We start from the raw sequence: 26,886 nt of genomic DNA, 5'->3' as shown, positions 1-26,886 counted from the left end.
CAAGTGTGTAACTGATGTTTAGAACACAGACAGACAGAGACTTTACCTTTCAAAATCATAACCCCGCTGCACATCCCTCTCCAGTGAGGAGAAAGATGGGATGGACATCAGTAAGGAACTCTATCACTGAAAAGTACTTGGATACAGCACCTCTGAACAGAGCCATTATAAAAGTAGATGTTATGAAATGCAGATGTCACAAAGTGCAGGTATTTCTGAGCTGGCAAAGAGGAATTCAAGCAAATCTGTAAGGTCAGTAAGTTCTATATACTATATGGCATACTGAGCTGCCTTCACTGCTACTCTCCATCCTTCATTCCATCTGAACCAGCAATCACAGGACCTTAATACACCCACAGAAACACCATCTGCCAGATCTAGGCATACCAAATTACTTAAGGTAAATGAAAGGGAAAAAAAAAAGAATAAAAAAGGAAAAAAGAAAGAAATCACCAAAACACCTTCTAAGATGTAACCCCCATCCTGGAACCATCAGTTTTACAGCAGCATTTAAGAGTATTTAAATTTCATTCTTCATTGTGGGCTTTGCTTGTAATTCATTCAAGTTCCATTTCCCAGAAGCGATACTCCAGCATACTTTACTTTTACAGGTGGCAATAAGAGATTAACATGAAAAACCCTGGAGTAAAGAAGTCACCCACAGTTTTGCTATACCAAAAGCAACCAAAGTATGGGTGCTAAATATTCTTACCTTTTTTCACCTCACACAACAATAAAATAAAATGGTAAAGATCCAAACGTACGTTTCCTGAAGCACCAGCTACCTCCATGTCCCAGAAATTCTCAGCTAGATGGTATTTCTAGTATGCCATCTTGGTGTACTGACATTTTCCCCACCTAGAGACAGGACTGATGGTAGAATCACCAAAAAAAACCATGAGAAAATCTGTCTGAATAAAATAGTTTAGGGCTCTTCTCACTTTGCACTCTGCTGATGAAAGTGAAGATATATGGGTAAGTAACGAGGAACTCATTCAAATCATCTTAGGCACTTCAGACCCAGCTGCTGTTTATTCCTTTGTGGGAAACAGGAAAATGAATTATCTCAGCAGTGGTTTACATCCAGCCGTTGTTGCACTGGAACTCTGATGCAGCCAAAGCAGGAGAATGTGACCTCATTTTTCATACAGTCTACATGCCTTATGTGCCCTTGCCAGATGCTTCACATTTTCCCCTAAGAGCGCAAAAAGCACTGAAAATCCCACATGTTCTCTTGCTTGCATTTTATGGACAACCCAAATAATTTTCAGGCAGCAAATGATGGAACTGAAAAATAAGATTGTTTTCAGCAGTGGTTGCTTTCATAGTGAACACTATGAATTTGCCTGTAGAATTCAAAATGCATGTAGGTAAAGCAAAGCACCACTTGGGATCTCAGAGGTGTGCACAGACACTCCATATGAGCACCTGAATGTTGTCAGCCCTGCCCAGCAAGAGCTGACTGCACTGCTCCCCTTCAAAGGGTGCACAGCGCAGTGTAACCCCAAACCCTTACACTTCATCAGACTTCAGTATAACAACTAAACAACAGTAATGGCTTAAGATAATTAACTTGAGTGGCAGAAAATCCTTAGCTGTGGTAGGTTATGGATGTACATGGAATCACATTCTTCGTATATCCTTATACTCAGGAGATTCAGAACAGGAAGCCCAAAGCCTCACAAATAAAACAAAGCTGCAGAAAACATTCAGAACTGCACAGAAAAGTCCCTAGAATAACTGCTGGTCTGTGGAGCTGTACTTCTTGAGGAAGAACTGCAGGTTCAGGTAACCAGAGCTTAAGATTCAAGTCTACAGAAGACAAACTCCGCTAACATCAGTACCTCAGAAGGAATCACTGCCACATTTAAGCTGAGGATCGCAATAAGAAGTTGCTACAGAATCGTAAGTTTGTCCCATTTCGGTATGATGCCCTGCTATCGTAAACACTACTAGAATTAACTACTCCATGAACCAAACTCCTGTCCCAACTTTTCTTCCTTCTCTGCATAAAGGTCTTTTAAGGTAATTTAGATCTAATCTTTCAGCAGTGCACCGGATCTGTACCAGGCCCAGAAACAAAATAGATATCCATTATTTATAAAGTACAGCCTTATCGACTGCAAGTGTTTCAGTCGAGTTAGTTTAGCTTAGAAAGGTACGAAGCAATTGAAATGCCACAAAGTAAATAACCAGACTGATTCCTCTAGTAGCACTTACCATTCACAAATATTGTACATTAGGAGCAGCACCCACATCTGACATATGACAATAAAGTTCCATGGGCTCCAGTATGCAAAGGATACCACCACTTTCCGTGGGTATGGAGGAGCAAAAATGTGATGCTGTTAATGTTATCCAAGAAAAAGTGAGGCTTCTGCTCTTGAAATAGCTCTACATATTGAACTCAGTGTATCTTGACAGTCACAATGCAACAAACACCAGATCAAGTACAAAACTGCTGGTTTGGATGTCATAGTCAAACAGATACACAGGTAAATAATTAAGCCATCTGACCTACTGGAACAATCTCAAATGGGTATCTACATTCAAATGTTGGTAACAGCACATTACATACACCACATATCTTTTTAAAAGCCTTCCATAAAATAGCATTAGAAAGGGGTAAATAAAGGGAAAAGAGGGTAGACTGCCATGTTTTAGAACCTGCTTGGAATCAATACAAAGCTTTTTCTAGATAAGCACAACAGTCCACAAATAAACTTAGAAATTCTCAGGTACTATTTCATCAGCATAAATAAATAACAACGTGCTCAGAATTTTCCAGGCAAGACACATATTTTGAGCAATTTTTTTGCTTGTCATAAAGATCATCCCTTTCTCTGCTAGGTTTCAATTAAGGCATAATCATTCTTCCTTCCATTTGAATAAGAGGTGATTCAGCAAACCTGCATTCTACTGCCCCGCAGCCCAAGCCTCTCACTCTTCTTGGAAAGCATTCTATTAATATTCTGCTAAGTTAAACTTTGTGCATCTCATTGCAAAAATAAACCAAAGCATCATCTCAGGAATGGATCATTAAAGCAAAGTCACTCCTGATGCATAAAATAGCTCTCATGCTTCAAGTTTTGTGGATAACTTATTACTCATTAAACACAGCAGTGCAAGATACTGCCAACAGAAGGCATGTGAGTAAACAGGTTTATTATTTATTACCTGAAGTGCACTATATGCAACAAATAGGGGGAAGAAAGGAAAGCAAAAGGAAAATAAAGCTCTTTTTAGAGACTTCAGATCCATTCCTGCAAAATCAGCAGCTTGTTTCCAAAGAGATCAAGACCACCTCCAAATACTAAAGATCAAAACCACAGGAGCAAGAATAGTTGGAAACACTTAAGAGAACTGAGCACCCTTTGCCCTGTTTTAGCCTTGGTGCTACTGAGGACACTGACAACTTTTAGGTTATTCTAAACATTCATAAATATTGCAGGGATCTGGTGAATGACATGTGCAGGCACCAAAGGAACCAGGTTTGGTCCTGAGAGAAACAGAAAAATGAAAGAGGGCTTAATTACAGTCTTCTACTACCTGAAGTGCAGTTACAAAGACTAAGCAAGATTACTAAAGAGTGCACGAATGTGGACAAGAGGTTGGTCACAAGTTGGAGCAAGAGAAAATCTGGTTGGACATGAAAAAAAAAAATCTCCACAATGAGAATAATTAGGTAAAGGATATTCAGGAAGGCTGTGAAATCTTCATTTCTGGAAACATTAAAAAAAGCAAAAGAGAGACTGAAGAGAGGCTGAAAATGACCCTGAGCAACCTGACCTCACTTGAAGCAAGATATCGGATTCAGTGCTCTCCAGATATTCCTTCCCACCTGAATGTTTTTTATGACTATGTTCCTCCACTATTAAAGGCATTCATAGAGGAGGAAGTCGCATTTTACTTGTGCTGGAAAAAGTGAAGCATGATAAACGGTAATTACCTGGGACACTGGCCACCTCATAAACTTCTTTCAAGTGAAGAACTGTGGGTCCTGTCCAAAGATGGCCATCACTTAACACTTTATGGTACATGAAAAGAGATGTCATATTTACTGCAGTGGGATTAGATCATTTGGAGGTATGCATAGAAGGGGAAAAGACCTCGTTTCAAGCAGGGGTTAATATTCACTGCAGCACTTTTTAACCTTCCAATTTATAGACCCTTACAATGCTATCAGACCTCAGAACAGATTTCATTTGCATTTCTTAGGTACATTTCATAAGCTTACAGACCTATAGACCAGAAATTACAAGCCACTGTCCTGTTCGAGAGTACAAATGAATACGGAGAGACCTCAGCTCCTCTACTTTGCATGTCATTACTTCCAAGTGGGCACTCAAGTATATATTCCATCAAAAAGAATATTTGGACTTCAGTGGGAAAATGCTACCTTACAAAAGAAGCATCCATTAAAGCTATTACACAAGTGGCAATTATAATCAATTAGTCCAAGGATTTTGTAATCACACTTCAACCTACAGCAGTGTTATGGCCAAAGCTAGTACAAAGGGACATCACACTTGTCTGATAAAAACATTGCTTAAAGAAAGTATCTCCTTCTGATGCAGGGAAGGGCAGAAGAGAGCAGAACAGGCTGGTCTATGGCTGGGACTCGTGGTTTCACTGAGCAAGGATGTGTGTCTGTATCTAGTAACTCTGAAGCACACTTGGGGGGTCTCAGCACAAACTAATTTAGTTAATTCTTGCAGAGTTAATTCTCAGCAGCTAGTTCTTGGTTTGATGATCAGATCATAGCTCTGTGCTAACAGCAGGGAACACCAGTTCCTTGTGTCCAGGAAGATTACTTCCTTCAACCACCATGTCTCTCTTAATGAAAAGACCATATAACAATCATGGCTTTCCTGTCATTACAAAACCTTGTATTGAGGGACATCTTTAATTTGTATGACTGCTGAGTGTCGAGCTCAATCATCTACCATCTGAAAGGGTGACTATATATGGAGAAAAAGCCTCGTTTTGCGCAGTAGGGCTTTTACACAACTCAGCGTGTTACTGAATAACTGTGCCTTAGTTACAGGCACGGCAGAGACATGAGCTGGTGCAGGGACTCTGACACGATTCAAGTTCTTTTTGTTTACCCTTATAACAATTCCACAACTCCCAGCATCAGCCTCTCCTGATGCTCAAATAAATAAGTAAATCAGAAACAAAAAACACTGCTGTGTTTATTCCCTTTTCCCGAAGCAGTTCCCCCATGCAGGTCTGTGAGGAGATACAGCAGGCGGATAGGGAACAACGCCAGCAGCAATGCGCTCATTTCAGACAGAAATTTAGGAGAGGAAAAGGGGAAGAAAAAAGTCAATAGTTGAAAAAAACCAAACCAAAACAACAGCAACAAGAAGAAAGAAAGAAAACAAGCAAATCACGCAGTAGGAATACAGCGGGAATTGGCACTTCCTATTCTCTCAGGCAGCAAAAATGTCCATCTCACCTTCTGAGGAAAGTATAGACAAGAGATTCCCTGACAGCAGGTGTCCAAAACCAGGCATAAAAACCACTGATGAGACTAAGAGCCTCCTGGCCAACAAACAAAAAGAGTAAGGTCATAGCTGCACCCAAAGCCCAGACCCTCGGCAATCTACAGGCAACAAAATCAGTTATGTGAGAATATGACTTATTCATCTCCCCAGACAACATGAACTGGTTTAGCTCAGCTGAGCACACTGTGCCACCTGAGGATCTCACTTCCCATAGCTAGAAAACATGGGATGGGGGTTTCTGCTTGGCATGTAAGGCAGTAAATGCAAGATTTAATTTCTCCTGGCTAAGTGTATGTGATGCACCAGCTGTTCCCTTGAGTGTGCCATGCCTCAGGCTCCTCAAATAACCTTTTCTTTACAAGACCAAGAAGGAGCAGAGATTACCACACAGCTGTCTGAGGCTGCAGAAAACCCTCTTTGTTAACCTGCTGCCAGGGAGTCATTTGTCAGAGGTGGGTGACCAGAAGAAGGAAAAAAGCAGCAGAGTTTTTCTTCTCACACTAGTGCTGAACATCACTTACTGCACTCTCTCCTCCTCTAAATAGAACCATCTCTTACTCTGATTTTTCCATGCAGCCTCATTATTACGCAAATTATTTACACTGTAAATCTAAGTGACTTAACAAAAGAGTTCCACCACTGTCCTTCCAAGAAGAACACGCCACATGCAAGGTTCTTTTTCATTCAAAGCTCGGAGCTTTAGGAGACACTGAGACTTGCTTCAGTCCTTCAAGTGCTCCAGGAGTGCCCAGTTTGCAGCTTGCTCTGCTCAGCACGCAAACACCATTTGTAAATAAGTGTGCAGTTGCCTTAGACTTTACTGCACCAAACAATCTTTTTTCCATAGACATAAAATGTGATTAAATGCCTGTTCCTATAATTGGATGAAAAACAAATCTATGTGTGGACACATATGAAATACAATACAGTTTCTGCTGTTTTTCTGATTTCCTTGTTGGAATTTATGTATAATACTGGTTCACTTGTACTCATTCTGCTACACACCTTCCCATTAATAGAAGATAAAACACTTTTGTCCCTGCAATTTTATTCTAACTTGCCTTTCAAAAATCTTATTACAATTTAGTTTCCTAATATCCAATTTTACTGATTAAAAGACCTAAAACTGGCTGAGAAATCAGTAATTATGCTGTAACCTTTCTTCACAAACTCAACGAAATAACACAGAAATCAAGGTATTGATTATTCTTGACTTTACAAGCTATGACACACTGCTCTAATGCGGCACAGAATCCCAAATCAGTTATCTTGAATGTCATCAACAGGTAACAGAAGGCTTTGGGAATGTCTTAGTCTATTAAGCATTAAAAAACTATTCCAGGTTTGTCTCATTAAACTGGACATGAGAAACTGCCTTTTACTGATCTGTGGGTAAAAGCCTGACTCAGCTGAGTTCGTCAGTATCTTGTTTCTTATTAACACAGGAGGGGAACCTGTCCAATGTATTAATCAAGGCAAAACTTGAACTCTCTCTTAATTCCATCTCAATAAAGCTAAAAAAAGAATAAATTCATCCTGGGATTTCTGCTCTCTAAGCTTCCTATTTCCTGTCCCTGGAGGAATGGACCAGCAAACACTTCCACATGAATATTTCCTGCTGTTAGCAAAAGTGTGTGACAGGTAACTGAAGAAAAACACGATAACAGAGTGGTTATACATCCTATTGAGCTCCTGGATCCCCCCATTCCTTTTCCCCGCACATTTTCTTCTACTTGCACGTTCAAGTCAATATTCCAGAACCAGAGCTCAGAGTATTTGAAAAGAGCACATAGTAAACATGGCTTCAAAAGGGCTTTTAATTAATACACTTCAATCCATTCTTTATCAGAATGTCATCTCAAAAACTCAGTGTCTGACTCTCACCGAAGGCAATTCTGCATCACAGTGTTTTCAGACCATCTCTGTAAGTATGGAGTGTTTTCCCTGTGACACTCCAGGTTTATCAGGTTACCAACAAACTTAATCACTGGGATAAACAATAATTTTTCTAATTCTACTTTCTCCAGCAATACTTGGAGCTCAAATAAACTAATTGGTTCATGAGATTTACAGCATTTCTGAGATCAGCTGTAAGGAAATCTCAGATTTACTCTAAGATTTTTACTGTTATTTCTCCTTTAAAAGTCCAAGGCAGCTGAACTGCTCACTTATACACACGGTTACCAGTTAGAGAACAGAGACACTACTTCTGGCTTCCACTAACACTGCGTCACTGACACCATGTCACATCTTATTTAAAAAGACATAGGAAAGTTACAAAAGGAAAACAAGAAGGAGGAAAAAAGACAGGGGAGTGATTTGATGTTTAAATTATGTTCACAGACTTGTAAAAGAATTTTGCTTAAGTTCTGAAACTGCAACTATAAGTTCTAAAAGATTTATATTACAAGTGAGAAATGCTGCTTCAGTAAAGGCACTGTACTTCAGTCTTCGATCTGTTCTCTTCTTATGGGGAGAAAAGATGAACAAGGATATGGATGAGGAAGGAAAGAGCTGCTAAAACTCAACATGTCAGAATCGAGTACTAAATGAGTTTATGTTCGAAAGAGGCTTCTCATGCTACTCAAACACATCAAGACTTTCACTGTATATAAGGTATGGTGCTCCATGCTCCGTAAGACAAGATCAAAACATTTTTCAAAAAAGACATTGCACATTCACTAGCCATTCAATCTGAATTACATAACCTGCTCTCTATCCCATTTTTCCATTCAGATTAGAGTTTGTTTTCTCCAATAAAGCTTCATTTTTAAAATGCCCAAGATAAAATGACCAGATAATTCCTGTCATTGCTAGGCAAAAACCTTTACTAGCATTCAGGCAGTGGTTCCAAAGGATTTGGTAAACAGGTTTGCATGTGCTGACCCACCTTTCATTACTGTTAAATATCCCTTTTAGCATTTCCGAAAGCAAACTGAAGAAACAGGTTTGTAACTGCCTGTTTACTTCAAAAGATGCTTTTCAAAACTCAGTTTCCTTCTACAAGACTAGAAACCTACATCACTGATTGAATATGGGAAAACTACTAAGACAGACACAACAGCTGTCAAAACAAAACCTGAGACATTAAGCAAGGTGATGCCTGCAATCTGAAGAGTCTGATTCAAAGTTCAGGTAAATCAATAAACTTCTAATAACTCCAATTCGCATTGGATCAGGCCCTAAAAATATTACGATTGTAAGTGGCTTTTACCTTCTATTAGCATATTCATTTGAGCAGGTTGTTAAGAATCTTAAAAATAAATAAATAAATAAATAAATATACTACTTATTTTTGTTCATCAAAAATATCCCTCCTGCTTTTAGTGCAGCAATCACATTCCAATCAGCTCTTTAAGTCAAAGTACTAAGATACAGCAAACTTCTACAATTCTCCTTGAACCCTCAAAGAATTTTAAAAGCACAAACCTGTTGAAAAGTCTAACAGTTCATGCAGATCTAAGAACAAACGTGCACTGGAACTAAAACAAAAACTCTCAGTATTTTATCCATCCCATTTCACTTACAGAGCTTACTGTTCATAAACCCAGCACCTATCAATTGCAGAGCTTTGGCAGCATTGAAAATAATAAATATTGCATTCAATATAGCACGTACCTGATTGACACTGAATGGGGTTTTCTGTTCTTTATGAATGTTCTGACAGCATTACATGTCAGCAAGGTTTTCACATAGCAGTTCTGGATTTGTTTTCCTTCTTTCCTTTATCTCAGATTCTAAAGCAGCTGTGCTCACCAACACTTAGTCATCAGATCTCAAATATGAATCTTTTCAAAGCAATGTGATGCCAGCTCATCAGTGCAAGATTACACAGATACTATCAGTGTTTCCTTTCCCTGTGAAGGCAAGACCTAAACAGAAGTTCCTCCTCCTCCTTTCTGACATAACAAGCTTCTGAATTTGTCGTTCACTGCAGTTAAAGCTCTTACATTTCTGAACCATTTCATAAGCCAGTCATTCTCATATTTAGCACAGAAATGTGAATGATTAACTAACCAGCAATTCTGGAAGAAAACAGTGACATTTTAAAAAAGCCAGATCAAACTTTTTTTATTTCAATCTTTGTCACAGGAAAACCTGAAATATAACTAACATTCACTATGAACCAGCAGTGTAATCATCTTAGACATTCTGGACATTATTAATAAATGACTTTGACAGTGTTTTTAACACCAGCTGCAATAATATGGAGGGAAAAGAGGGGGCTTTTTTGTGGGGTTTTTCTTTCTTTCTTTTTACATAACTACATTCCTTTCCAAGCAAACCGAATTAACCAGTAGCTGTTTAAGGTGTTATTTTACCAAGTTTACATTTATTTAAAGAAAATTGAAGACATGCATCAAGGTCCAACTCTCAATTATACACTGGGATTGCTTTCAAAATGTTTGATTAGTTGCACAGAGCATTAACCTCATTTACTCTAGAGAAACTGACATGCTCATAAATTTGTTTGGATAAAGCATCGTGCTATTCACCCTTGCAGTTTAGATGCAAACATACCTTCAAACCTACATAACCTTCCAAATCTTTCAGCTGAATTTGGAGGTTTGACTGTTGTCAACCCATGCAGCTGAATTAGCCCTGCCACCTTTGCTATCAACAGCTTCCCTGCAAGAACAGCCAGCACCAAGTCAAAGAGGTATTACTGTCCACTCAGTCTGCTGTTCCCATAATTACTTCACACTAATGCAGTTTTTCTCAGCATTAGATCTGCATTTTTACCTTGTTTCTCTACATTCTTTTCCTTGAGCTTCCCCATCTCCACATTTTACTATTTCTTGCAGGTCACAACATAGATGTTTTTAATCTGAGATTTGCTTTGTCTGTAACAGATGAGGCTTTTTGCAAGCTACAGGGGATTCAAATCCCTTCTGCCAGCGCTTTTTGATCACTGGTTTTTACACAGCTCCAGACCTGTCTTTCCAACCCTATTTATGCCCCTGGTAGCCCCTAAACCCTGTTTAAGGGTAAAGTCATGCTCTTGAGCATCCTAAGTACAAACGCATAGGAATGTAAAGGTTTACAGATACATTCTACATAAGAGCAATTTATTTATTTATTCCTAAATAGGCTTTAGGAATGAAAGGCTTCAGGCCCCAGCACAGCTCCCCAATCCTGCAAGCTCCTTCATTTAAATACTGGCCCTTGCTAAAGCTCCCCTTCTCCCTTTGTTCATTTATTTTTAAGCAAATACGCTTTTTGCATCTTTCACAGGACAACAATAGAGGCGGTGAAGGGCCCTTTCCTTTCTTACAAACAAATAGTAAAAACTTCAGAAATCTGAGAGCACAAGGAGGACAATAACTCATTGCACCTGTGGGTTTCAGGCAGCCAACAGCAGAAGTTAGACTCTAAAGGACAACAGAGCAGTCAAAAGATCCATATGGGCACCCTTTGCTCAGGAATTCAACTACTAAAACAGGTAAACTAAAACTGACTTTCTTTGGGCAAACCTGCCAGAAACAACAACAGGCCCTGCCATCAGGCACCTTACAGCACACCAGGTTTCTGTAGATGATAATTGTTCTGTATTTGGATTGCCATCACTGACTCCAAGATGTGTTACCACAGGCATATCAAAGACAGAATGTACAGGTTCTACTTGGCAGAGTCCTGACAAAGATTAAAACACTACAGGGTCTGTAGAAGCATCCATAAAATGCAGCTCCAGAAGGGGAACAAGGACTACATACACCAAGCATTAGTAACAGCTTTAAGTAGTTACCTATGAATTATATTTCTGTTCTCCATTCAGATCTTCTCTCAGTTGGAAGCCACATCTATTCTGGGTAATAAAAGCAAAAACCTTCAATCAAAGCAAATTAAGATTTTATTAAGAAACCTGTGTGTTAAATAGCCAGATGGAATAAAGATTCACAAGATAAACAATCAGGAACAGGATGGCATTAGGCAGCAGGCAAAGAAAAAAAAGTCAAATTTCTTTCTCTCTTTTATATACATATGAAATATAGCAATATTTCCTAAAACAAAGGAAAAGGAGAAGGTCTTTAATTATTACCAATTCCTGGTTGGTTTGGAGGCAGAGAGGTGATAAGAGGAGAAGTGTCAAGACAGGAGTTTCTCTGCATAGAAAGAGATTATTAGGCACCAAGTTAAAGCACTTTGTAATTGGAGCAGCACCTGGCTGAGAGACACACGGAGCAACTACAACGAGCCTTGAGGCAATACACAGAGACAAAAATAATCCAGATAAAGGTAGGTCGGGATGGCACGCTCCCCATTGTTTACAGGTGCACAGGAAGAATATATTAATGGCAGTAAATTCAAATGCAGTTCCCTTAAAGAAGGGTGTTGTGAATGAAATGGGTAAACTTACTGATTGACAGCCAGGCTCATCACTGATGAGTGCATAAACTCTGTATTGTCCCAGCTGCAAGGAGTTACAACGTTATTACCTTATTCAAGGCGAGCAACGCTGGGACCATAGGCGATTTTACTATGCCAATGCAGCTTGCCTCTTGTCTGTAAACTTCCCAAGTAACTACCAAGTTTTCTTCTTAGCAGTCCTACTCTATTTAGCACTCCAGTTCTCACAGCCACAACTTGGCTTTCCTGCAAATTCGTACCATATGAGCAATTTAAAGAGTGGTTTGACTTTAGGATTCACCTAACAAAGAACCTTTTCACCTCCTCCCACAAGTTTTAAAGCTGTTACAATAAAAGGATAACACTGAAGGAGGAGTAAAGAAAAATGGCCAGAACAGAACTGCAGAAGGAATCTTTTGGGGGGCAATGTTCGTTAGTGATTACATTTTCTTCCATGCTTATTATTTAATTGCTCTGGCAAGAAGGATGCAGCATTAAGATCTGCAGAAATAATTGTCATAATTATACCTAAAAGAATTTGAAAGAAACATCAAAAAGGCAAAAGGCTACACTTCACATCAGTGAGTATCTGGTGGGTGAATACCTGACTCTGTTACCATGGCTTCCGCCCCAGTACCATACACTTAATTTCATAATGATTCCTCTATAAAAGAGAAATCATGGTTACATGGGAAGGTCTATTTCCACTCCACACATACACACACACACACACACACAAAAAAAACTGCCCTGAAGAATAACATTGTCACTACCTCTTGAAGTCAATAAAGCTTTTAGCCACAGCATCAGACATTCTCTGTGAGGCTACCAGTTTCAAGCTGAGTGGAGACATGCCTAGATAAGGAGAGGCTGGGTTCAAAGGCTCTCCCCTACTACCACAACTCAGTCTACTGTCTGACTTCATTTAAATCTTTCCATATAGAATGCTGAGCCACACCTTAAGGTCTTATATCATGCTCCTGTATCTTCCCTTAAGGGTTTGGCCTTGACTATTCTGCTATAGTAGAACATGTCTGTTAGGACTCATATCTCCTGAAGTAGGAATTAAGTTATTCTAAATAAACACTCATTTTCTTCTGAAATCTCTGCTTCTTTGCAGAAGCTATGGAGAAGGCAACCGTGCTCCTTAAAAACCAAAACCAGACATTGTTTCCCCAGCCTTTCCACTTCCAGAGAAGTTGTTTTTAGAGATGCCAGATACAAAGTCTTTCCTATGGCATGAGCTCTTTCTTGTCTGTACTTGTCTCCTGGACAAGTTCAAGAAAAAAAAAAACCACAAACAATATACATAGCTTTATAATCCAGAAGTACTTGGAGAAGGTTTGTTTCTATAAGGCTGCAAAGAACCAGCAAAAAGAGTTAGTTATTTACATTTAATAAATAGATGAAATCAATGTGATGTCATTCAGAGACAGCCAGCCAGGCTTGAGCAGTAGACCCAGGTGAACCTCACGAGGTTTAATCCATTCAAGTGCAAGGTGTTGCACCTGGGTTACAGCAACCCCTAATACCAATACAAGCTGGGGGATGTAAAGACAGAGTACAGCATTACTGAAAGAAGTATTGATGGATGGCAGGGAGACGTGAGCCAGAAATGTGCCCTCGCAGCCCAGAAAGCAAACTGCATCCTGGGCTGCATCCAGAGCAGCACAGTCAGCAGTGTGAGGAAGGTTATCCTGCCCCTCTGTGCTGGTGGGACCTCACCTTAAGTACCGTGTACAGATGTAAAGTCTCTAGTACAGGAGAGCTGTGGACCTGTTAGAGCACATGCAGGGGAGGGCCAAAAAATGATTCAAGGGAAGAAACACGTACCCTATGAGGACAGGCTGAGAGAGCTGGGGCTCTTCATCATGAAGAAGAGAAGGCTCTGGGGAGACCTGAGAGCAGCCTTTCAGTATCTGACAGAGGACTGTAAGAAAGAAGGGACAGAGTCTTCAGTAGAGTCTGTTGTGAGAGGCCAAGGTGAGACAGTTTCAAACTAAAGGAGGGAAGATTTAGATAGAATATAAGGAAGAAGTTTTTTTACAATAAAGATGGTAAGGCCTTGGTACGGGTTGGCCAGGAAAGTGGTGGATGCCCTAACCCTGGAGACACCCAAGGTCAGGCTGGATGGGGCCCTGAGCACCTGATGGAGCTGTGGGTGTCCCTGTTCATTGCAGGGGGGTTGGACTAGATGACCTGTAAGGGTCCCGTCCAAATCAAACAATTATATGATGAATGTGAACCATGCAATTACAGAAGATAATTTATTTGAAGGACATGACTGATGTCATTTATTATATCTATTCAATGTTATTAATGATTATTACCTCCTTTTTTGTTGAGAAAAAAAGGCAGTGGGGATGGAAAGAATAGCTGGGCAAGATAGAAAAGGCCTGCTAGCTGAAAGCAATAAATAATGAATTTGCTTCAGTATGGGGATAAAAAGTAACTGCTCACAGCTAATACCCTTGAATAGTTTTTCAACATCAAGTACAGCTGTCCTTAATTCAAAGTCTCTTTTGCAATCCAACTAATATACTCAAGCAAACAGAAATATACTTTCTTTTCTCAGTAGATAACCTGAATCCAACTAGAAAAGCAAAGTTCAAGATGCAGAAGATTCTGCCGGTAGGAGAACAAGAGAAGAGAGAGAGTTACAAAGCCAGCTGAAGTGGCTGAAAGATTCCCAAAGTATTTACAGCAATTGTAGCAACTGAGCTTTATTCTTTGATCAATACAGACACTTAAAAACAACTTGCCCTTTAAGAAGTCTGCTTAAAAAGAAATAAAAACACAATAACACCACGGTTTGAAAAGAAAAACAAGAGTTTTCGGTAATGTTACCACAAAGAAGCAGATACAAAAGGTAGTGACTCTTCCCACATAATCTTCTATTCATTGTTTCCACTGTCAGACTTCATTTTGCAGCAAGTTTTAGTTCAACTTCCCCTTTAGAACTAATCAGTCTTCAACAGCAGCAGCTACTGATGGAGGTCATATTGGGTCATCTCCACTTGTCTGACAGTTGGCTGCCATCACTGGAATAGGCTTACCAGGGAGGTTGTTGAATCACCATCCCTGGATGTGTTTAAGAGCCGTTTGGATGTGGTGCTCAGGGATATGATTTAGCAGAGGGTTGTTAGAGTTAGGGTACTATGGTTGGCTGTGGTTGGAATTGATGATCTTCAAGGTCTTTTCCAACCTGGGCAATTCTATGCTGATTATATGATCACCAGCAGGTTTCTTCCTTGCCTTCTCAGGACCTCCTAATCCCTCCCGGTTCTTTATGCTGAAGCTCACCCAACCCAACGTAAGTTGAGTTTGGGAACTGCACAGAAAGATATCCCAGGAAAAGGAGAGGAAAAAAGACAGGGAGAATTTCTCCTTTTTTCCATCTTACTGCTAGGCTAGTAATATAAAACTGCTCTGGAGAGGTCAGACAAAGAAAGAGAATAGTAGAGCTGCACAAGCGAGCAGGGGTGGAGGAGGAAAGACTGCTCCTTTGGCTGACTACATACTGCTAAACCAGATCAGTTCCTTTCTTTCTACAAGAACTTCTAGCTACAGCTCTAGCACCAACTGGATAAAATTCAAGGATAAAATTAGATTCAAGCCAGGCCACACTTCCTACATGAACCCCCCCATCCCAAGCTGTCAAGCAGTCAGCCACCTACCCAAAAACATTAAGAACCATCATGTGTTCCAGTTTCCCTAGGTCTCCCTTGCCACATCTGATCTAGCAAGAGAGCTGCACAATGGGAAACAGAAGCCAGCATGAAGTGTGGGATAAACGTTAGGGTATGTTCTATAGCTTGGAAGGTCCTTTTGTTACCTTGTGCTAGTGCATTGTTCTCCCGCAGTGCACTCCTACCATAGTGACAGTTTCATCTGACACCAGCTTTCTTCCACTTCTTGACATCAAGCCTGCTGGAGCTCAGAATACATTTGGACAACACTCTCAGAAACATGGTTTGATTTTTGGGTGGTCTATGTGGAACCAGGAGTTGGAACAGTTATCCTTGTGGGACCCTTCCAATTTGGGATATTCTGTCATTCTATGACTGTATGACTTCTCGGACCACATCCTTTTCCTGCTTTCCATGACCTACATTCACCCTCCTGATGGAAACACCTTTCTCCTTCTATTACCATTGCCCCATAACAGATTAGGAATTCAGGTTAAAGTCAGGTGATGGGAAAAAAATCAAAACAAACAAACTATAAAAGCTATCACTTCCTCAAGGAAACCTAAAAATAGAAAATTTCTAAACTCACACAATTCTCAACAATAAATGCAATAATAAAATATAAATACTGTATTCAGCAGAGTAGTGAAACAACAGCATCTTACTCAAGGCTGCATTTTGATGGGTTTAAGACTGGCTGTGAGCCACAACTGCTTTTTCCTCCAGCAGGGACTTGTAAACTAAATCACACTGCAAGCAACAGAATGGAGCAACCTGAAATAGATCCAACCCATATGAGAAGGTGCAAGTAGGTTGTGTTGTGGACTACCTATGAAGCTGCTAATGATCACTGTAGAGCTAGGGTTTGAATAGGCTGGACTGAAATTATTGCAGAAGTCAGCCTTGCAAGTTCTCTTCACCTCCCAGCTTGGAGTCCTTTCTATATTCTAAGGCTGAGACATAGGCTCAGAACTGGTTTAACAGCAGATATAAAAACTAAAGTAATACTCTTTTCTTCCTCCTTGTTTCATGAAAGACATGCTAAGAGAAAGAAAAGAAAGATTTCAGAGCAGCTTCAGTCACATGGAGAGGAGCAGTGGGACTATCCTTATATGCCTTGCAGTGCACCAGGGTGCTGCTAAGCAATGCAAGAGCCAATTCTGTTCTGTACTAAGTAGTAGTGCTGAACTCAACCTTGATCTGGCTACTGCATGATCTACAGAGAACCTATGGCTCAGGCTCACCTCAGCCCCCAACAACCTGCAACCTCTGAGAACAAAAATGCATTTTTTGACATTTATAATTTATCAAACTATATAGCTCAGAAAACCTACCCAACCTCACAGAATTCAGCAAGGTTTACAAAGCAGAATCAAGCACCGGAAGGAAAAATGATCCAAGTCCAGTTTACCAGAATTTTCACAGATGAGGACTTTCTCTTCACTTTCTGTCTATAATACAAGAATTGATCTGCGAGACTAAGTAAATCCTACAGGTAGCAATGTGCTCTTCCAAGTACAACTGATAACGAAACTAATTCTTGTAAATCCTCAAGATTCCTTGAAAAAATATCTTGCTCATATCTGCTCTATATGAGCAAAAGCTATAGATTAAATCTTCTTTAAATTGCATCAGTGCAAAACTGTCAAGAAAAAGATTCAGACATAGCACCGGCAGTGCGAGTGTCGATACCTTCTGTTAGATTTTCCCTGACACTCCAAAGTTAGTTTGGGGAAAATCCTCTACAAAAGAAGGCACAGAAATTGTTCTTTTCACCTGTTACCTTGTCAAATAAAAGGTAATATGGAAAAGGAAAGGAGTGGAGCCTGATTTGTTTGAATTGTTGGAAAACAAATCTTCAAGAAAAAAAGAAGAAAAAGAGACATAGTCCCAAAGAAGGTCTGGCTATCTAGGTCAGGGAATTAGCAAGGACAGTCATCTGGATGACTGGCTGCAGCTTCACGCTTACTCTATTGAACTCTGCCCTATGTGTTGCCTGGCTGCTCAAAGCTGAATGGATTGAACTTAGATTTCCTACTGAGTAGGCAATAACAATGGGGAAAGAGAATAGCAGCAAATAATCCTCTGGACTGTTCCATCTTAAAAAGTTTGTTCTGTGCTACATAATACACTTGAAGAATAAAATCCAGTCTTTAAAGTAATTTCTCTTAACTTTATTATCCTTTTTGTTTTCCAGAAGATGTCTGTTTCGTTTGCTGCTTTGCATGTTAACTTGATGAGGCCAGACGGTCAGGCCAAGCACCTCTTTCAGTACTCCTGCATTCATTCCCAATCACGATTCAAAAAGAAAATTACGTGGCTCAGTACAGCATTAAGAAATTAAATACTGAATATAAACAACACCTAGGTGAATTCTGTACTAGCAAGCTCAGGTCAAGGAATTCCTAACTTTCCCATATTTTCTATTTTTAAGTGCTCATTAAACAAATTTGTTCTAAGAATTTAAGGTCAATCTCTGCTCTAAGTCCACGATTTTATACCGTCTGGGGTCTGCAGTCCTTTCTCTTTAACAGAAACTTACCATTGACTTCCAGAATACTCATAAAACTCTGATCAGAGCAGTGATTAATCAAAACAGTTCTTTTTTACTCTTTTTGAAAGATTCTCCACAAAAAGCTCCAAGCGGTTTTTGTTTTTCTCTCATACTCAAGCTAGAAACACTTTTCAGTTTCCTCTTTCCTTCCTTACTTTTAAACACATTCAACCACAAGCAGATCAAAACCTGCCAGCTTGTACTTGCATTCCAAGTGGTCTCAGAAGTATCTTCCCGTGTTTCAATTATTGTTAAACAAAAGGACATATCATTGTTCCCACTTCCAACCAGAATGGAAAGCAACCAGCATACCCATCAGTCTCAAGGAGATTTTTACCTAGTGTTTAAGGATGTGAAAAGCAATAACCAACAATGGTAAGTTTTCAAAGGGCAGCTTCCATCTAAAAGTCCAATAATACAGAGTGCACTTGAAAGGATCAGGGCCTGGACATGTAAAATCAGCACCCAAAATTGAGAGAAAGTTTTGACATTTTAACCTTAATCTTATTCTGTCAGTTTCCTCATCTATTAGATGAAGGATGGAGCTGTGAGAGATCCTCACATAAAACAAGGAGGCAGAGAGAAAGATAGGAAAGGACACTCACAAAATCCACATGATTGTGAACACTGGCAGCAGCAGAGACAGCATTTACTTCTGTTGCACTTGTTCTGAAAGCAATAAAGACAAGGTTGGAGAACAGCAACATTGGCTGTAGCTGAGTACAAACAGCATTGCTACTCCTCTCCCAGAGATATTTCATTTTGAAGAGACAAAAAATATCATAAACATAGAACACATTTAACAAATTAATTTTCAGTTTCATCAGTTTCTCCCTGGGCAAAAATATGAGGAAATATAATGATAGGGATGTTAGGAATTATGAAGGAAAAGGACGTAAGTCCAGTCCTGAACAAGTTCAACATAAAATAATGATAACATAACTTAATTATTCTATCCAAGTATTCCATGCAGAGAAAAACTTTACAACATGCAGAATAAAGGCAGTGGGTTGGTTTATGTCTTTTCAGAGGTTTAGAGAAAATGTCAGTAGTGTGTCTGCACAAAGACAAATATATACATATATAAATACATCCACACATACACACACACACACACACACACACATATACATATACAAATACATCCAAACTAAGGCTAACAGAAATTTCCAGGAAAACAATACCAGGGTCAACTGCCTGAAGGAGGAAGAAAAACATCATGAGCTGGTTAAGGGGATAAATGCAGGGATAAAAGGCAAGGGTATTAATTGGGTTTCCTCTTCCATTCCTCACATGGGGTGTCCATGTGAGATGAAATCAAAGGAAAAAAACCTTCTTTACAAGAAGCAAAGGCAAACAGGGATCTGCATTTCATGATCTTGCATCTCAGTTTCTCATCATATCTCTGACAGGATGACACTAGAGGGACGTCACTGAACAAAGCTGAACTAAGATCAATATTTAGAATTTAAACTTGAGTGCATTATTCCTGGAACTATGAGAAGTGCCTAGGCTCAAAATAGCTAAAAACACTTACTAGGAGCTGTGAAGTTTTAGCAGCAACAGCATTTAGGACAACCCAGGAAGACTTATAGAGAAGGGAAAGGCTGGAAGGGAATGATATTTCATGTTACAGAAGAGCAGCTGCAGCTGTCTGGATGAGTGGAAATCACCCATTTGCTTAGAGTTCAAATAAAATCTAGACATGAAAGTAGGACGAGTCCTGCTGTACCTTTCTGATTCCTACCCAAAGAAAACACTGTATTTGTCAGAAGATCATAGTGTTCAGCCAGTTTCAGTGATGCAAATACAAGTTTGACTTTTTTTCCTCTATTTCTTCACTATGCTCACTACTGAAACTTCATCAGGTACAAGAACCAGGAGTCTGTTAATAGGCACTTGCTGAAATGCAGTTGTTACTGGATAACATAACAGTCATTAATCCATACAGGAGTCCACACCGGAGATACCATGCCTCACAGAGACTAGCAGGCTGAGGCAGCAGCTCTTCCCACTGAATGCTTTGGAAGATATGAACCTATCCTGGTATCCACACCTCAAGGCTGATGACTATTGGAGGAATTGACTGAATACTGCTGGTTAATCCACTCTCCTCCAAATGTTAAACTAGTTGTTTTTTTTAGTGTGTTCAGCGCTGAAATAAGAGCCTGTAATTTTGAAGCAGGTAGATTTCTATACGACATATTTGTGACATTCAAATTATTCCTGCCAATGCCTTTTGCAGTCTTGGAAGAAAGAAAAGGCCAGCACAATGAAGGATGCTTTTGTGTAATTTACATTGTTAGTTTCTGGTTGATATTTAAACTATTTCTTGCACATGCACTGTATATTCTGCCTCACTGACCAGCAAATTGCATTCAGAATCTAATTTATTAAATGGTTTCTCCTGTCAGGAGAATGTTCTCACTGTAATAGTGATATTTTATCCTGTCAAGAAAATGATTACGCTAAAACATCTTAGTAAATACCATAAACTACCCAATAACATCAAAAATTGAAGATGTACAAAGGCTATCCAATTACTCGGGAAACTTCTAAATTTTCAGGTAACAGAACTCATTTTCTTCTTGAATGAGTAATCAAGGAAATATCATCTTCTTTTATACTGATCGTAGTATAAGGTACAGCCTAAGAACAGGAGCATAAAATGGTCTATTACATTTTCTTTATTAGTATTAGAAAATCATTTTCAAAATTATTTCTCTGTTTTTTTCTTTTTTCTTTTTTTTTTCTGGGAAAGGAACCTCCTTTCTAGATTATTTTATGCTCTGTCTCCAGATTCGTAGCTGTATGGAACCGTCGCTGGGTGGAAGGACTCAGTGTCTGTGAGAAGTTCTGCCCTTGCTCAAGTCACTGTACGTCCTGCCGTTAAATTCAACAGGGCCAGGAACTCTACTGCTGTATGGGATTAAATACAGGGAAATTATTATTCAACACCACGAATCATCACAAGACTTCATTGATGAGACTTTGCTTGTGTTGTGTGCCAAAAAGGCCAAAGCAGAGTGAGCACAAACAGCATAGCCAGGATACAATCATCTAAACGTCCTGAAGCTTGTTAGCTGAGCTCACTAAGATTTTATATCACCATAAGAAGTTTAGGTTTGAAGGCTTCTTGTCGACTAATTCTGTGCCTCGTGGAAACTAAAATAACCTCTGCATTGCTAGAGGTGTGCTAGGAGCAGTCTCAGCATTGCCAACTATCTTGGTTCTAGCTGCACCCTCTTGCCAAGGTCCACTCATATCACAGGGGGAGGATCTCAAGTGTGGAGCACCATAGTGCCAAGCTCCACTCTCATTAATAAAACAACCTGGAATAAACATGAGATGGACTACTGATATTTATTAGAGCTGCTCCAAAAGTAATGCCTGCTATTTTATTATGTTTACCGGAGGCAGATATTGGTGGCATGGCAGTAAAGGTGGAACCTTCCTGGCAATATTCCATCACATTTTGTTGCTGTGTGACAGATGGCAGCAGAGGGCCATTCTAACAAAATGGAGTGTGACATGGAAGTGTGTATGAAGCAAAGGTGCATTACTGAATTCCTCCATACAGAAAACATTCTGTCCACTGAAATTCATTCACACTTGCTGATCATTTATAGAAACCCAAAAGTGGATGTGAATACAGTGAGGTGGTGGGTGGGTGACGTGTTTCAACAGTGGTGACAGAGACAGTGGATCATCTCTACTAGTGCAGATTATTACTAGTGCAGCCTGCAGGCTCTTACTCATCACTGGCAAAACCACATAGCTAATGGTGGTGGCTATGTTGAAAAAGAATGTTTTCTAGCTGAGAATTTACTCTATCCAATGGTGTCATTGTATTCTTTGTATCTGCACTAGTTTCCATCGGAATAGGTAGGAGGCATTACTTCTGGAGCAACCTATACAGAATCAGAAACATGTCAGCTTAAACAAAATATTTCCCCACAGAAGTAAAAATTCCTATCTTTGGGGCAATGCGCTGTTTTACCACAACACAGCATGCAGTAAATCTGAAATTGCCTATTATTTCCCAAGTTGCATTTTTGGGATGAAAAAAAAGACACCCACTTGGCTACCGGATCTAATTCTCTCCTGACGACTACTTGTATTTCTTTTGATTTTGATTTAGTTCATTCAGGTTTTGTGCAAGTTTAGGTTACTTGAACTATTTATAATCTCATAATTGGAAAGTATTTACATTTAAATATTGTTCTACAATATGATATGATTAATCTGCACAAATGTTTTTTTAAATGAGTTTCTAAACTGTGAGAGTTTGCTTGCTGCCTATAAGCAATCATAAATGATTCTGTATAGTTTTTAATCCATAGATTTCTCTGAAGCAAAGCCCAAGGCGTGTTCTGTAATAAAATTCCAGTGGATAAGATTATAGTCATGAATAATAAGTGAGAACCTACCCAAAGTCTAGCACTTCCAGGCTTTCATTTCTTCTCCTAGTAATAAACGTGAAGTTCTTTGGTACATTTACAACTACAGTAACTGACTAATTTTCATCCAACAGGTCATGTTCTCAGAAGTATTATGAAGAGCAGTGATACAGAGACACTGAACATTTTATTTCTTATTACGAGAAATAAAATTTTACTCCCGAACACTTGGAAACAACTTTTTATCTCCTGCATTCATCATTACCAAAAAGCACCTAAAGCTGCAGATAGATGAGGAAGGACAGTGCAAAAAACATTCAACCTAGATGTTTGCCAAAGCTTTTTTTTTTTAGATAGCAACTGGTCTCTTGTCATCGCTTTATCTTCTACCTATTGTCCAAATACAATGGAGTGGAAGTCTTAAAGTGTGCAGATCAATAGGTAGGAAAAGGAGGTGTGTTATTTTCTGAATACTGTTTGCCTTTTATTACCTAGCTTTCAAAATGAAGGATTACAGCACCAGATGAACCCAGTTTTGGGACTAAATTCAATAAGAAAGAGTGTATTTCCAAATAAATCTATGAATCATGTCTACATGTCTACAAGTTTAGCACTGTATTAACAGTCCTTCAAGCTGCCTTTTCATACTTTGTACTTCAAGTGGATTAAAGAAAATAAATATTGCATATTCATAATATGCTTTGATTTGGATATTTTAAAATTTGTCATAAGTGGAAAGGACACAATCATTAATGAATGTGTTACATTAAGCTAGGTCACTGGACTAAAGTCTACCAACAAGTGCTACGGGTCCAAGGTGCTCAGACTCAACATCTCTAGGACACAACCTCACTGATTACCTAACAATCCTAAAGAAAGCTCATAGAATTTCAGGACAGACTGATGTGGACGGTAACGTCATTACAGGTGATTATCTACAGTTTGAGAAATCTCTCAAATAATAGATCTGGGCAGGCAGACAGAAGGAAAAGTATAAAAAAAAAGGTGGCACAACTTCCTGATTTACTGGGTTCTGAAATCCCCTCTGTGTGTTTTCTCCCATATAACATTTCACCAGATGTGATCCACAAATACACATATTCCTATCATATCTTTTATCCAGATTCATTTTCTTGATTGATCTTAGAATATATCTCCAACACTCCAACATGTAGCAAAAAGGATAAAGGTTAGGAAGATGGCAGTCAACAAACAGCTTAGTGTTACTATAGAAAAACCCTAATATTGAAAGTGGGCATAACAATGAGGAAGAAAAAAAGAGATGTTCTAATAATCCTACTTACATCTTTCTTCAACAGTTCGTCAGTCTTTGTGTTTGCAGGCTCCTCAGGAAATGAACCTGTCTTTACCTTACAACTTCCATGATATTTTGAACACCTACAGATTTTGATCTAAAGAAACTGAAAAGTAATAGGAAAGAGAGCTAGCTACTCTGTGTATTGCAGTGAAGAGCAAAGCCAGACACAGAACCCGTCTTGAAAGTAGCATCCATATCATTCCACCATTCCACTTCTTGTTTTAATGAACATATTTCCTGATATTTAGGAAAGCTCTGATGTTCTAAAGAATAAAAATAAAAAAAAATTGAAAAAAAATTAAAAAACCCTTTTTGATTGATTACAGTTAAACCTCAAAAATCGATCTTTGTCCATCTTTAAAACTCTGGGTAAACCGACTCCTAATTGTTTCTTTCAAAGGAACAATACACTTACAATGTGATTCCTCTCTATCAAACAGTAATTTTCTTCTGAAATGTACCATGTATCCATCTTTGTGCCAAAAAATAATCATTCTTTCAGACTGCTGAAGAAGTCTCTCAAAAACTCCTTAAGCATTCATCTATGAGCAAAGAGTCAACTTCTATTAGCTAGAGTATCCAAAAAACTGTTTAATAAGCTTTTTAAGATTCTCTTAAGAGACCTTAATGATCTGCTTTAATGACAATAGGCAGACAAAAAAGTACCTGGCTCTCTTTTTTACTTCATCTTGCTATTTCTTCAAGTGTTCTTTTAGCAGAGTGCAGCTCATTAGTCACTGCTTCCAACATACACTGTCTTTGTCCTTCTCTATTTCACAGTCTGCAGATATTTGTTCTGTTCTCAAACTGACCACCTTTCCAGGTAGTTCTTTTTTTTTTTTCAGACCTCTACAAGCCTTCCAAAAATACTTGGGGATCTTCTATGAAGGAAGTTTCACTAGAGAAAGGATTTTACATATTCTACACAACTTTCTCCTTTTGTTTCTCTCAACAGCACAGGGCGAAAGGGCAGTTCAGATTTGCCCAGATGCTAACATGAAATAGATACCAGAAACAGACTTTAATTGAAAAATACACACGTCCATATTTTGCTGAAGCACTTAAAATCCTCCTGTTGCATGAAATTTATATTGCAGAATTAACTGAAAAGCACTGTACCCAGTGCTAAAATGGAAGATACAACATTCTACATTTGAAGACTCCCTATAAATCCTAAAGGAAATGGCAATTTGAATTAGAGAGATCCATGCCAAACCATTCAATGATCCTATGCTTGCACATTTCTGGATCTTTCATTGCATAGAATTACTGTGTCATTTTTGGCTGGTGTTATATCAGTCATTCAAGCAGCTGTTGCTCAGGAGTGCAGCCAACCAAAGCAGGCTCTGCTAGTTTCAGTCTTGTCCTTGGAGGAAATGGACTTTCAGTTCCATGCTTTTTTTTCCCCCCTCTTTTGCGGAAGTTTGTAGAATTAGACCTTGGGAAATATTTTGGATGTCTCTAGGAAAACATTATCATTATTTCAGTATTCTGCATCGTCAGTATAGCCTCACATCTCTCAACAGTACAAAATCACATCAAGGCATTATTTCTTGGGCTAAGAAAATGGTCACAGTAATACTGAGTTCACTCAGAAAAAAACTGCAATCATTTTTCCTGCTTATTACACAGTGTACATTACTTTTATTTTCTAAGAGAAAGGCCACAACTGTTGTCTTTTTTGCTAAATGTTTTCATGGCAGCTAAATTCAGCACTATTCTCATAGGAAGACACTCCCTTTTTCCTTACAATTTGTACACCTCCAAAAGGGATAAAAAATCCTTTTATATTTCATTACCTTTTGACTTCTTGTTTCACAAGGTGAAAAAAAGAACATTCTGCTTGTGCCTGAGGCAAGGAGAGCATCTGTACTTTGTGTTCTTTATGGCAGAATTATGGCTTCAGGTCCCTCCAGCATCATCCAATATTCCCATAACTTAGTAGTCAGGAAATACCTGGGTGCTAAAGCTCAGCAACAAGAGAAAGTGACCTGCTGTTGAACTTGAGAACAGCAAGTACTGTCCCTTAGCACAGTAGCAGTTTGAGGTATCATAAATTAATGCTATTTTTCTTTCAACAGTGTAAAGAGAACATCTTGTTTTCCTTCTCTGCTAAATAACATAGGTCTTCACAGTGACACTAGCCAAATGATAGTTGTCAGAAGAGGTAAATAAGAAGAATTCCCTACCTTTACTTGGTGTCACTGGTTGTTTGATGAAGTCAGCTGCTGCAACGTCTTCCCTTTACCATATTTCTTGACGTAAATTCACTTTATCTCACCTACTAATTTTAGATTTCCTGTCCTGCATAGTCAATGCTTTTTCAAGAGCACAACGCCCGTCTTCTCCAGCCAATGTTCTTCCAAAGAATTGTGAACAATGTAGTTTAAAAAGATAGGTACCTGATGACAGTGCTACAGTTTGCTGTCCTACTTACGGCTCAAGTCAGGGAATGAAAGCAATATTGAAATATATATAGCGCAATAAGAGAATTCTAGTCTCATTCAACAGCAAACACCTTTCGTTATTTACACAAACCTTTAGTGTACTTGTGGATATACCAAGTGAATGGCAAGTCAACAAAGGAATTATTTTCCTTCTGAGATACCATTGATTCTGCTGACCTGGAGCAGCTGGGGAGGATGTTTCCTCTAGGGACAATTCACCAGCTGGAAACTGCTGCACAAGAACATGTTAGTTACAGTGAGGAGCCCAAGTACGTAATGCTTCAAGGAGAGCATTCTGTCTCCCTATAACCAATTATTTCAGCTCAAAACAAACAAATATATAAACAAACAAAAACCACCATGAATGCTCTGCCAGCACTACTCTATCACTATTTTGGCTAGAGTTTACCTTCTCAGGCAGCAGTGGGGAGAGAAATACTGCTTCAGATTGATAAAGGAGATACTACTGTCTTTTTTTCTGAGAGGAGTTGTTGACTCTAATCACATCCACTTAGATTTCAGTCTCAGAGTCAGCATGTTTGGTGATCTGTTACATGGACAATAAGACCTGCTGTGGAAGCCCACAGCTGAGCCCACTGATACACTTTAAGAACCAGACT

General features: G+C 39.1%; 1 protein-coding gene across 12 annotated transcripts in view; it reads right to left on the bottom strand.

Moving 5' to 3' along the window:
* The window catches only part of ESR2 (estrogen receptor 2), a 59,921-nt gene that overhangs the window by 32,412 nt on the left and 623 nt on the right, over positions 1-26,886 (bottom strand). For 2 of the 12 annotated variants that reach the window (XM_015865464.3, XM_085547815.1), the window contains exon 1: positions 2,221-2,440. The exons of 1 other annotated variant lie outside the window; for it this stretch is intronic. The gene's annotated coding sequence lies outside the window, so the exon portion shown is untranslated. Of the gene's footprint in view, positions 1-712; positions 871-2,220; positions 2,444-9,128; positions 9,389-26,886 lie in introns of those variants that run through there. 9 more of the 12 variants (XM_085547812.1, XM_085547810.1, XM_085547811.1 and 6 more) reach the window with 9 other exon arrangements.

Source organism: Coturnix japonica, chromosome 5, assembly GCF_054131305.1.
Source record: "Coturnix japonica strain WE chromosome 5, WE-NBRP24, whole genome shotgun sequence".
NCBI lineage: Eukaryota > Metazoa > Chordata > Aves > Galliformes > Phasianidae > Coturnix > Coturnix japonica.
The sequence above is the reverse complement of the archived record's forward strand: the minus strand, read 5'-3'. Positions and strand labels throughout refer to the sequence as shown.